This window comes from Ascaphus truei, chromosome 4 (assembly GCF_040206685.1).
Source record: "Ascaphus truei isolate aAscTru1 chromosome 4, aAscTru1.hap1, whole genome shotgun sequence".
In the NCBI taxonomy this organism is placed as follows: Eukaryota; Metazoa; Chordata; class Amphibia; order Anura; family Ascaphidae; genus Ascaphus; species Ascaphus truei.
In genome coordinates, this window is record NC_134486.1 from 45,930,663 (window position 1) to 45,943,766 (window position 13,104).

At 46.3% G+C, this 13,104-nt stretch overlaps 1 long non-coding RNA gene across 1 annotated transcript; it reads left to right on the forward strand.

The window, feature by feature from the left end:
- Window positions 1-920: 920 nt before the first annotated feature.
- On the forward strand, window positions 921-11,609 carry LOC142491933 (uncharacterized). Its single transcript, XR_012800598.1, has 3 exons — window positions 921-1,106; window positions 2,564-2,832; window positions 11,247-11,609. It is a non-coding gene; the product is annotated as an uncharacterized LOC142491933 (long non-coding RNA).
- The last annotated feature ends 1,495 nt before the right edge of the window (window positions 11,610-13,104 follow it).

The following is a 13,104-nucleotide window of genomic DNA, read 5'->3' on the forward strand; positions in this document are numbered from 1 at the left end:
ACGGTAAGACAGAAAGGCCTTACCAGGGATGGATGCAGACAGGTCTGTACTCACTGTGAGCTTAGGTGGAAAAGGAAGTGAGGGGCAAGGGTCACACTAAAAGTGAAGTGAGACTATACTAACTGTCAGCAAGGACAGGGGGGAATGGGAAAGCCCATTAACTTGGAGGACTGGCGATGTTGCCAGGGCAACCAGGGGTGTGACAGACTGGAAGGGAAAAGGGCAACATAATGTATCCATTCCATCTGCACTGAGAGTAAAACTGCAAGGAAAGTAACATCCAAGTACAGCTAGCAGGCAGAACTGCCAAGGAAAGGGGGGGGGGGGGTGAAACAGAGAAGGCAGACATGGGTATTTCTGTTCCATGACAGGATCTCTCTGTATCCCTGCCACCAGCCTAAGACACGGGCACTCAGGGTGGGGCAAGCTCTTCCCTCACCCCCTAGGCAGGGTGAGGGGCACTGGTCCACCGCAGCTCTATCAGCTCTACTCAGGGCCTGCCTGAGCTCCTCCTCTGAATGTAATGCATAACTCTCCAACTCATTCCTCAGAACTAGAACTGGGACACTCACAGACTGACTAAATTGGCTGTGCACTGCCCTTTATGACTTTGGCAGGCCCCTCCCCTATGTCTCTTGCCTTAGACACAGAGTCAGGGAGCCTACCTCCACCAACCAGGGCAGGGCTTGAAGTGGGGGAAACCCATGATAACTACTGGCAGCCTGCCCTTAGCAGGACTTACACCAGTAGGAGGATAGATATATAGCCCCATTTCTTACCAGGGCTACATCAGTAAACATTATAGAGAGAGAAAATTAATATAGAGACAAGCATTCATTTATCCTCAGATGGGATATTCAGGGTAGCCCAAGCAGGGCCCCTGAAATACATGGTTATACAGAACTCCAAGAAGAGCTATCATAAATGGATGTCCAGTTCAAGAGATGTGCCTCTCCAGGGATGCAGTAATGCACCTGGAGGAGAAGTTGTAGCCATTGACATATCAATAAAGCCTGTCCTGTTTGTACTATAAAAGTTCCTGTTGACCTTTATTTTACCTTAACGCTTACTACACCAGCCTGCACGGATATCCAAGCCCTAAGAAGGTACAAAGAGACATTGAGCACTGCCTGAACATTAACAATTCGGCCGAGCTCATGGTGACGGCGTCGCTACGTGCATGCGCTCCGCGCGCACTTCCGGGACTCTTACCTGATTTCCTATGGTAGTTCCTCAAGTGCCCGCGGGGGTGATCACGTCGACGCTGCTACATTTTGGCCCGACAAGTAAATTTGAGATTTGGGGCTGCAGTCGCGTGACGTTGGCACCACGTGAGCTGGTTCAGCCAATGAGGGCGGACCAGCTCCGTGACGTGTTCGCCACGCCCCCGATCGCCTCCCCAATCTCCGGCAGCCTACTGCACACATCGCTGGGGCTATAGGAGTGCGCATGCATTAGCCACCATGAGCTCGGCCTTCCACTTTGATGCGACTCTCCTTAATGAGCCCAGGTAAGGAGGGGTTACATGGACATTGCTGTGAATTTAAACTTTGTTTTAGAACAGGTGAAAGGCTCTGCGATGCTCTGCGATGCTGATACACAGTCATTTCCTTCTCTTTCATCTTCTTTGACCATATGGTTTCAGGGCGACATGAGCGCACTCAAACTACCGCTGCAGGTTTATTAATGTTTCATCTGGGGAAAAGCTGTCAGAAATATAAAGGCAGCGCTATCCTGGCCTTTGTAATGTGGGGTCATTTTATCCCTATATCTTATCTCCCATGACACACATAAGAATATTATGATGGGGTTTTCCTGAAATGTGTTGGGCTTTGTCCTGTGGCCAGTATACAAGAGCCTGAAGTAGAAAAGCCACACTCTTCTTTTCCTACACTATTCTTTAAAATATACTTTATTTGATCAAATTCTCTTTAACCCCTTTGCTGCCACAGGAGCCAGCAACACATTAAATATAACAATATTTCTGTCAAATACAGAAGCACTACGGTGCATATTGTTACAAGAATATGTGATTAGGTGACTATCCACTAACCTCGTGCTCAGTGAGGTAATGCATCCTGTTTATTATGTTTAGACCATCATGCGTATGACAAAAAATACATTCAGGGAACATGATTTACAGATTTAAAAGTTAAATTGAGGCTCTGACAAGCACAGAACAAATATTTTCCAGCTCTGTTTCAAGCACCTGATCCTTCTGAGCTCAACAATTAGTTATCAACATCACCTTCACTCCACGTACCGTATACCTTCTGCTATATTTTGTAATGGTGAGGTTGTTTCTCAATACCTAACAAAATATTTAAGTATCCAGGATTAAAGGGCCCTATTCAAAATGTGGTAAATTAAGTCTTGAAATTGCATAGAGAGGAGGCTTTATTACTGTGTATTTATACTGTATTGTATAGAGTATATTGTAACAATTGTGGGGTTTTATAGTACCCATTTCTGAAGTGCTGATGAACTAATGTTGAAATTCGAAGCTGTAATGTACATTGCAGTGGCACTTTCTGAAGTAGAAAGTCTAAAATGAATTACAAAGACTAAGGAGAAAGTCTCTGAGAAGAGGGCTATAGTGGGCCCTGCTCACCGCTCAACACATCTCCCCACCGGATCTCTCTCATGCTGAACACTTTGAAGCCACTGGCAAAGCTCAACACCGTGGCATCTCTCCACCTCAACTTCCCAAGCCTCGCCCAATGCTTCGTCGTGGTCCAGTTGTTGGATATAGTCCTTGCTCCTGCACTTAGGTTATCCTGTCGAGCGACATGCAAAGGCTCTCCACCAGTATGGGTCTGGAAAGTATTACGTGTGAGTATTTCACGTCGGGTGTCTCTCTGGAGGAGTCTGCTCAATGCTTCTCACCATTGTTCTAGTTTGAGTTGCATGAAGAAATGGTAAACGCGGAATTAGATTTTCATTTGAATGGAAACTCGTGTGATAAGAGCGAGGCTGCAATGAATTTTGTAACACCCCAGATGTTAAAAATGGGAGAAGAAGTCATGCAATAAGTGAGGGTCCCTGGGGCAAATCCAATGCAAAAATACTGCACGTTTCTGAAATAAGAACATCTCATTCATTTAAATGTTTCCTTAATTAATTTGGTGCTGTTTGCGCCCCGCTTGGCAGCTAGGAGACTTTAATAAAACGACCTGATAAGTATTTCATTTGGAAAGTAGTTAATTAGAGGGATTGGCATCTTCAACATCAAAGTGAATAACCCTTGTTATGAATTACTTCCTAACACTCATAAATAACTCTCCCTCTCTAATTAATAACTGCCTATCTCATTAGCCAAACCTTTTGAGTTATGCTGAACACAAATCCCTATGGTACATGACAGATTAATGTGTTGTTAATGTGGGGTTAACATGTACAGAATTTGCTAGCCTTTGTGGAATAGAACAGTTTAGCGAATACATGGAAATGACTAAATGTAATGGTTAGTTGCAATGGGGGGATGTGTTATACATTAGAACAGCTCCTGATATCAACTCAATAATATCTGCAAACAGCAGTTTGTGTGCACAATTCTGCCACAGTGATTAAAGGCACAAAATGTTCCTTGCACAAACCGTGATTTATGCTTCCTACGGGAAGTTATCTAGCATCACTTGAATGGCCAGCAGCAGCTAATAATAGCTATTGAGCTTTATTGAATAACTAAATGAACTCCATTGTTGCTGGGCCTTCTGACAGTGATCTGGTTGAAAATGGATACATTTTTTAAAATATTTTTTCAGAGGAGGTTATTGATATACAGTTACATACAGTTACACACAGTTACATACAGTTACACACAGTTACACACCTCTAAACTGCAGCATTACCTGGCCTTGTCTTTTACTTGTATGAAACCTGTGATTGTGCTCAGGGCCGCCAACAGAAATCATGGGGCCCAGGACAAATGAAAGGAGCAAGCCCCCCCAGCCCCCAACCCATAGCGCACCTACCACTAAAATGTTTTTTTTTTTTTAGCGCGCAACTTTTACTTAACTGTTTTCTTGTTATTACGGAAAAAAACATTACAATACAATCTGTTTATTTTAATATTTAACAAAAGGCAAAGATACCCAATGCTACAACCAATGTGACAAAAGACCTGGGGGGATTCAGTATGGGCCGGGGGGAGGTTAAATATGGGTCTGGGGGTTTTAAATATGGTCCTGGGGGGTTAAATATGTGCCTGGGGGCTGTGTTTGTGTGTATATATACATATATATATACACATATATACATACATACACACAGCTCAACCGACCACGACCGGCAGCAGGGCCTGGCCAGAGGTTGGGGGAAATTTGCAGCGCCGCCCAGGCCCCGCCCAGCCAGCGGGCCTGGGACACCAGCACCAGGAGACCCCCCCCCCCCTGTTGGCGGACCTGATTGTGCTACATGAGGCGCCGAAACTGCCGGAGCCTCTTCCTCTGAGGTTTCAGAGGTGTGCTGGTCACTGGCCCTTTTTTCCTCGACACTCCTCCCAGAGCCCTCTCGCTGCCCCTGATACCTGGAGCCCCTGCTGGACTCCCGTACCTCTACCCACAGCTGTGCCCTTCTAGGCCTCCTGTCCTCACTCGCACCTCCCCTCACTCGCACCTCCCCTCACTCGCACCTCCCCTCACTTGCACCTCCCCTCACTCGCACCTCCCCTCACTCACACCACTCCTCTCATGACCACTCCTCTCCTCCATGTCACTCACTCCCCCAAACACATACATAAAACAGTGAGGAAATAATAATAAAATAAAGACACACTACAAGAAAACTTTCACACTGACAAGATCAAAAAATGTGAAAGAAAAATAGAACTCACTCAGAAATCGCTATCAATACACACCACTCGCAAATACCTCCAAACTCCAAGCCCAGCCTGTGTCTCCCTGACTCCCCAGAGCACTGACACATGCAGTCTCAAATGGATGCTTAAGGCCTCGTCCAGGGTTGCTGCTTGCTGGCGGAGACGCGCTGAGGCGCGCTTCTGCTCGGCACTGAGCCCTTACAGCCGCAATTAGAGCAGCTTTAGTAGGGGCTCGCCTACGCTTCCGCAAGCACGCGGAAGCGTAGGTCTTAGCAGATTTTAACATTTCAGCGCTCGCCGGAGCACAGGGACGGTCACGTGAGCGGTTCGCCCAATGAGGGCGAACCAGATCCGTGACGTCACTGGCCTGCCCCCGACACGCCCCCTGATGGCGCGCTGTCTAAGGCCAGGGAAAGCACCCGCTTTCCTTGAGCCTCATCGGGCCCCAGCACGCCAGCGGGGAGCTTGGCCGAGGCCTTATATAGTGTGTGTATAATGGATTGTGAGGTCATGTTCACTCCGCTTCAAACAAATACAAAGTAACAACCCGCTTGGTTTGGCTGTTAAACCGCGAGGTTAGAGATTGTTTAAAAGACACGGTTTAAACGATGCGATTTGCAATAGAGAATAAGTTTTTTTTTTTTGCACACATTTAATTCTGCGACTTCTTAACATGCCAAACCGCGTATAATTTTATTTCAATGCATTTGACAAAATATCACTATTAAATTGCACACGAGCAGACACATCTCTGGCCCCAAGCCAGAGAACTAGTCTAAATGCTGACTGGTGCAGTAATAACAGTAATACAGATATATAAGAAACAGGAACTAGCAAGTCATAGGCATTGTGTGCCAGTCCCTATACGCGTAACTAAAGGAGAGAAATCATGTGACACGGGTTTCTTAAACGGAACCTTTTATTGTAAATCTCCCACTGTACATGTCCCTAATATCAGTCTGGGCCCTTCTACTAAGCATCTTGCATTCCCAGGTTGAGAAACACTGCTGTAAACTAAATATAGTTTGGAAGGTGTGTGTGTTAGAGTGGGGGAGAGTAAGTGTGTGTGTGTGTGTGTGTGTGTGTGTGTGTGTGTAACTGAGTGGAGGAGAGTTAGTGAGTGGGGGAGAGTAAGTGTATTTGTGTGTACGTGAGAGGGGAGAGTGTGTGAGAGGAGAGAGTGTGTGTGTGTGTGTAGAAGAGAGGGGGAGAGTGTGTGCGTGTGTGTGTGTAGAAGAGAGGGGGAGAGAGTGTGTGTGTGTGTAGAGGAGAGGGGGAGAGTGTGTGTGTGTGTAGAGAAGAGAGGGGAGAGTGTGTGCGTGTGTATGTGTAGAAGAGAGGGGGAGAGTGTGTGTGTGTGTAGAAGAGAGGGGGAGTGTGTGTGTGTGTGTGTAGAAGAGAGGGGGAGAGTGTGTGTGTGTATGTGTGTATAGAAGAGAGGGGGAGAGTGTGTGCGTGTGTGTGCATAGAAGAGAGAGGGGGAGAGGGAGCGTAAGGGAGAGAGTGTGAGGGGAAGGAGTGTAAGGGAGAGTTTGTGAGGGGGAGAAGGAGCGTAAGGGAGAGAGTGTGAGGGTGGATAGACACGAGAGATGGAAGCAAAGGGGGGGGGGCAGAGATGGGGTGTGAGGTTTGGGGTTCCCCAGATTTTCACAATCTAATTTTGGGATTCCTTAACCAAAAAAACATTGAAAACCACCGATATAGAATATACCACCGAAAAACTGGCTTTAATCCTTCTATAAAACCATCTTCCCCAATGATTTTTCTACTTCCAAAGAAAAAAGAGTTTCAAATATTCCAATGACATTTATTAGTGCGTCTAATTGTTCAATTTACATAGGTGTACGCTTTAGGAGATTTAGAGAATGAGGGTAAATTTGAATATTAGCATCATTTCATTATGTCTGAGTCAAAGTGTGATGAGTGGGCAGGTTGCACGGTGAGAGAATGGGAAGAAATGAGCTGGGGGGGGGGGTGAGTTTAGGGTGGATTCAGAGTATATGTTGCAACAGAGAAGGAGCAGTAGTAAGGAGAGAGAGTTACAGGATTTTTTTATAGGTGATGGAAGACAAGAAGCAGATGGAGCTGATGGCTGCAAAATGGGCAAGATGTCAGTAGAGAATTGAATATAAGTGGGAAGTGTTGGGGCAGATAGTGTGGGAGTTAGGGATAGATGCAGATGTGATAGTGAGAGAGCAGAGGTTAAACATAGAGAGGAAAGCAGTAGTAGGCCAAAGCTGCCAGGAAGCTGAATTCATTACGTTTTGTTTCCAGTTCAGCATGTTGATAGGTGCAGGGCAGGAATGACAGCGAATGGCAACAGCCCTCTGGGGCAACATAGCTGATAAGCTGAAAGGGTCGTGCTGAATTCAGCTGCAGGATTCCAGTCATGAAGCACAAAGCTCTACAACTGAACTGAAACTGAATAAGTCCCGAAATAAAACGTTCTGAACAGGGCTGGCTCCAGGACTTTTAAGGCCAATTTCCTCTGACTGCCATGCCCTCCGCCTCCCTCCTTCCACAGCTTGTACCGACTCCATTTTGTTTTCGGGCAGAAGCACATAGGTTTTGTGCAAATTCAGGTGTGTTGGGGAACGGTCCAGGTGGAGTGGTCAGATATAGTCCACAGGAGGGCGTGGAAGGGGGCGCTGCGAGCTGAGGCGGCGGAGCGCACGAGGGAAAATTAATAAGGCATGTGGGAAATTGATGTTGCAGGAAGGAGGCTGGGTGATGAGGCATCTTGAATTCGAGTCAGCGACATAGAGGTAGCATTTGGGAAGGGGAGTCTCTGCTCCGAAGAGCTTACAGTCTAATTGGTTGATGGGAGGAAAGTGCAGAGACAGAAGGAGGGCGTTCAGGTGGGCGCGTCTGCAAGGGGCCAGGGTTTATGTATGAGGTGTAAATTATCAGCCATAGAGCTAAGGCCAGTGAAGTACTTGGTGCGGGGATTGTAGGGGCGGTAACATCAGTAGACTGTTAGGTCATTCCTTATTGACCTCTCTCAGATTTAGGTGCGTGGGGGGATGGTTCAAGTGCTGTGGTCAGACATTGGCCATGGGAAGGCTTGGAAAGGGGGTGCAGCTAAATGTATGTTACAGGTAGGAGGCTGGGTGATAAGTCACCCAGAGTTCAATTCAGCAAATAGAGGATTATTTCGCCCAAAATGGGGCACACTCATCCGAAATAGGGTTAGACTTGTGTAATATGACACTTCAAGAGGGGCTTGAAAGGGCCTCACGGGTCTGGCGGTACAGGGCTAGTTTAAGGGGATTAAATAGCCACGTGGCTGGTGGCTGTTATGGGGAGTAGGTGTGGGTTAAACTTGCCAGCGGGGGCTCTGGTGCAGATAACCCCCAAAGCCTTGTGGTGGCTGGTGGTAGCGAGTGGGCAGGGCTCATTTTTGTGTGATTCCCTGAAACCAGTATCGGTTAACGGCCGGGTCAACGGGAGCCCGGCTTGGTGGGTAGCGAGTGGGCAGGGCTCATTTTTGTGCGGGATTCCCTGGGCCCAGTCTCGCTTAACGGCCATGGTTGGGGTGCCATCGGCCTTTACCCCGGGGGGAGAGCACGCTGGCAGGGTTGGCATTTACATGGGGTTATTTGTGTAAATAAAGCCGTGGCCTTTGTACCTCCAGACCTTTGTTATGCGTTTATTTATATGTGGGTTGGGGGTGGGGGGGGGGGAGCTTCCTCGCAGGCTCCAAGGTCAAGCAGCCTGGAGCCCCTCGGCGACAGGGCACCTGACCGCAGGGACTAGGCTCCTCCCTCTTCCCCCCACCCCCCTCCTCCTCACCTTTGGTGCTGTTCCACATGCTGCTTTCCCTCTCTCCTCCAGCTTGGCTGAATTGCATGCTGTTTCCCCTCCACCTCTCCAGTGTCACGGCGGGGGCGGAGCTAAGGGGATTCAGAGGAGCGCAGGGGAAGGAAGGCGGTCTGCTAACTGAAACGAAGCTCCCGCCCACCCGTCCCTTTGTGTAATACCATGACAATGGTATAATATATTGTACATTATGTTGTATTTTCTTCATTTTCAAAAATAAGTAAACATGGGAAGGATGTTGATCCAGGGAGTAATCCGATTGCCAATTCTTGGAGCCAGGAAGGAATTCATTTCTCCCCTTATGAGATATCATTGGAGGTTATATCACTGGGTTTTTTGTTTGCCTTCCTCTGGATCAAAATACTGTAGGTGGGATACAGGATAAAGTATCTGTCTAAATTTAGCATAGCTTGAACTTGATGGACGTACGTCTTTTCAACCTCATCTACTATGTAACTATGTCTGCCATGTTTGAGGTGGGCATTCCAGGGCATGTGTTGCCTACGTCACGGCGGCAGTTGGGAAGGGGGGAGGGGCTGGGGAGTAGGTGTGGGTTAACCTTGCCAGCTGGGGCTCTATGGTGCAGATAACCCTTAAAGCCTTGTGGTGGCTGGGGGGGTAGCAAGTGGGCAGGGCTCATTTGTGCGTGATTCCCCAAAAACAGTATCGCTTAACAGCCGGGCCAACGGACGCCCAGCTTGGTGGGTCTTACAGGCCAGGTTTGGTGTGCCATCGGCCTTTACACGGGGGGGGGGGGGGGGGGGGGGGGGAGAGCACGCTGGCAGGGTTGGCACTTAGCAGGGTTTATTTGTGTAAATAAAGCCTTGGCCTGTGTACCTCCAGACCTTTGTTAGGTGTTTATTTATTTAACCCCTCCCATTTAATTTGCTGTTTTAAGGAGAATTAAAGCACCTCGATATGTTGATGTCATATCATATATGTATGTGTGTATATATATCTTTATTTATATAGCGCCATTAATGTACATAGCGCTTCACAGCAGTAATACACATGACATAATAATATAAAATAACAAATACAAATAACACATAATGGGAATAAGCTCTTCAGACATACGAGTAACATTAGGAAAAGAAGTCCCTGTCCCGAAGAGCTTGCAATCTAAGTCGTAAGTAGGAAGAACGTACAGAGACAGTAGGAAGGTGTTTTGGTAAGAGGAAACAGGGTTCACATACATTTATCTGTCATTAAGGAGGTTGTTTTATCCCAGGGTCTAAGGGAAGTACCATTGATCTTTTGTATCTCTGGGAAGGGGCCTGAAGAAGGGGCTCACACCCCAAAACGTTGCCCCCCTTATTTCCCCTTGTCCCCCCTTTTCCTTGTCTTTCCGTCCCCTCCCTCCTTCCTTTACCCTGCTTCCTCCCTCTCCTCGTGTTGCCTTCCCTTTTAGATTTTTTACGTTGTTCACCCTTGAGACCGACGTGATATATTACACTCTTCACAAGTCACAGTGTGCTTATGTTAGCACACGTTATCATATTAAAATTTGATTTGGCTTATCCCTAGATTTTTTTCGTTAAATTCTTATTGAGTGCTGGGAACTTCCCTATTTTTTCATACAAAGTATATAGCATCAGCCAACAGAGCTACCCCAAACTCTTCGGACCATTTTTTTTTTTTTTGTAACTTAATTCTTATTTAAAATGTTTGATACACAAAGGGGAAAGGTATACAGAAATAGAAAAAAAAAGGGGGAGGGGTAGGTACCAGATATTTAGCATCGGAGTCAGAAAAGCATAAATATAATGACGCTGGACAATTGCCACCCCATACGTTACACAGGGTAACCATCTCTCTGAGAGGAAATACAGCCCTCGGACCACAGAACTCTTCGGCCCATTTTAATGGTGTCTATCTTTACCTCTCTCGTTTAATTTTTTCTTCTTCAAAGCCATAGGCTAGTGAAAGAACAAAGACCAAATACTCACATTCTCACATAGCTTTTGTACATGATTACACCAGTTATTCCTCATCTGAATTCTTGCACAAACAATGCCTGTGGTTCTCTAACTCATTGGCAGCTCTCCAGCACATATGACAAAGCCTTTGCATGACATGGGTACAGTATGACTGGTTACGATGAGATCATATTTTTGCTCTCACGGGTGTAATCTTATCTTACACAAAGTAACCTCTCTAAAACCTTAGCTGCACATTCAGGCTGGTGCATCTCACGTCTTAGGCAAAAGCCAATCTTCTGCAGATACTGTATGTTCCCTTAGGGCCGTTTTATAGTGGCGGGCGCGCGCTACGCCGTGCGCGCGCGGATTTTTAGTTGGCTGACGTCAGTCAGCCTTTCTACAGAAGGGCCGCGCGCGCACAGCAGGGAGAGGGGAGCCGACAGACAGCGGCGAAGATGAGGAAAATCATCTTTTCGCGCCGCTGCCTGCGCTCAAATGTATGTATGTGTGTATGTGTGTATGTGTGTATGTATGTATGCGTGAATGTGTGTTTGTATGGATGTGCGTGTGTGCGTGTGTGCGTGTGTGCGTGTGTGCGTGTGTGCGTGTGTGCGTGTGTCAAGGATTGCAAAACAAAAAAAAATATTTATTAAACTTTTTTTTTTCTTTAAAAAAATCTTATCTAGGACTTACCTTCACTCACACAACCCATGCACACACATATATTCAACCAGCCGCGCCCGGAAGTGACGTGACGTGACGGGACAAAGCGGAAGTGACGTACCGGCGGTGAGAGAGGCGAGATCATCCACCCGAAGGGCAGCTCCAAGCGCAGTACTGATGTGCAGCAGCTAATGGGGAGTCCAACAGCCCACGGGAAGATACAGCCTGGGTCACACAGTCCACCACCGGAGACACAGCATCGCAGAGAGAGGCTGATTGCATCGGGTTCCATCGGAAGAGGCGGGTGAGCCTGAAGCTAACATACTCTTCTCCCCCTGATCACATAAGATTGTGAACAATGCATATTATATTCGTTTTTATTGTAAGTGTTCATTTTTAAATCATAAAGTTTAGTTTTATCATTGTATTGGTCTGCACTATGGTATCTTTTTTCTTCACATACACTTGGTTGCTGAGCTGACAATTGGAGACCGCTTTATAGAGTGGAGAACAACTACACTAGCAGAGACCATTGTGTGTCTAAATCGCTTGAAAACAACTTACATCTTGTAAGTAGGCACAACATACGAGCCAAGACAAGACATTTAATTTTACAAATCTAAAAACTGTCTACACTTAGATTGTTTTTTTGTTTCTTTTGTTCTATCTCCCTCCATGCTCCCCCTGGAATACAACGAAAGTGACGATTTGCGGGACTAGCGAAACCAGTCCCTACCAGCTGGGTTTGAGCAGGGGGTTTGAACCTTTTAAATATCACTTGCACGTTTTGAGCACGTTTTTTTTTTTTTTTTTATTATTGTTAAATCAATAGATTTTGCTAATACCACTCACTGTATAGATTTTAGTGAAACACTAATAGAGTTAGCGCCGTTTTTCACCTTCACTTAGCACACATATACTCACACATACATACAAACAAACACATACACACATATACATTACCTGCAGCTCCCGGCACTATATACAGGAAAAGCATGCGGCACGGTGCACGCGCGTTCGCATAGGAACGCACGGCCGCATCCTGAATATAACAGCCCTTAGCTTCTAGAGGAAGTTGCATTGCATTGGCATCAGAAGGGTCATGGTCCTTCTGACATGGAAGGGGCCCCTGTTTATGCATTTCTCAGGATATATTGCTATACATTATATAGTGATGCAAAGTGACACGTGCACCACTTTGCTATGTTAAACCTTTTTATTATTTCCTGGCTGAATGCTGGCCTGATCCTGGGGATTTCACCTAATGGCTTTTAGACCTGCATGCTTGTTTTTATTATCTTGCTGTATCTGCATATCTTACCATTATTTGATACCAACAATATACTCCCAAATACTACACTATGGGGCCTATTCACAAAGCAGTGATAAGTGGTTTAAAGAGTGATAAATGCCTTTATAGCGTGATACTGCCTACTCTGCTATTCACAAAGCAGTGATAAGAGTGCAGTATCACGCTATAATGGCTAGTTTTAAATATCGGGTCATATGATTTGACTCCCATTTAACATTTGGGATGCACATTGATACCCTGAAATCCAAAACCTATGCCAAACTAGGTGTACTTCATAGGAACAAATTCTCTCTAAGCCCGCTGGTCAGAAAGCGCATCGCACAGCAGATACTAATACCAATTATAGACTATGGGGACATAGTATATGGCACAGCACCCCAAACACACCTTAGCAAATTAGACACCGTCTACAATTCAATATGCCGCGTTGTCCTCCTATGTAACTACAACATACATCACCGAAATGCTCAAATAACTAGATTGGCCATCACTTGAGTCTAGGCACAAAGTTAATCTGTCCTGTCATAAAAGCCTGTCCTGTTGCCCCTTACCATCGCAGCTACTCAGCT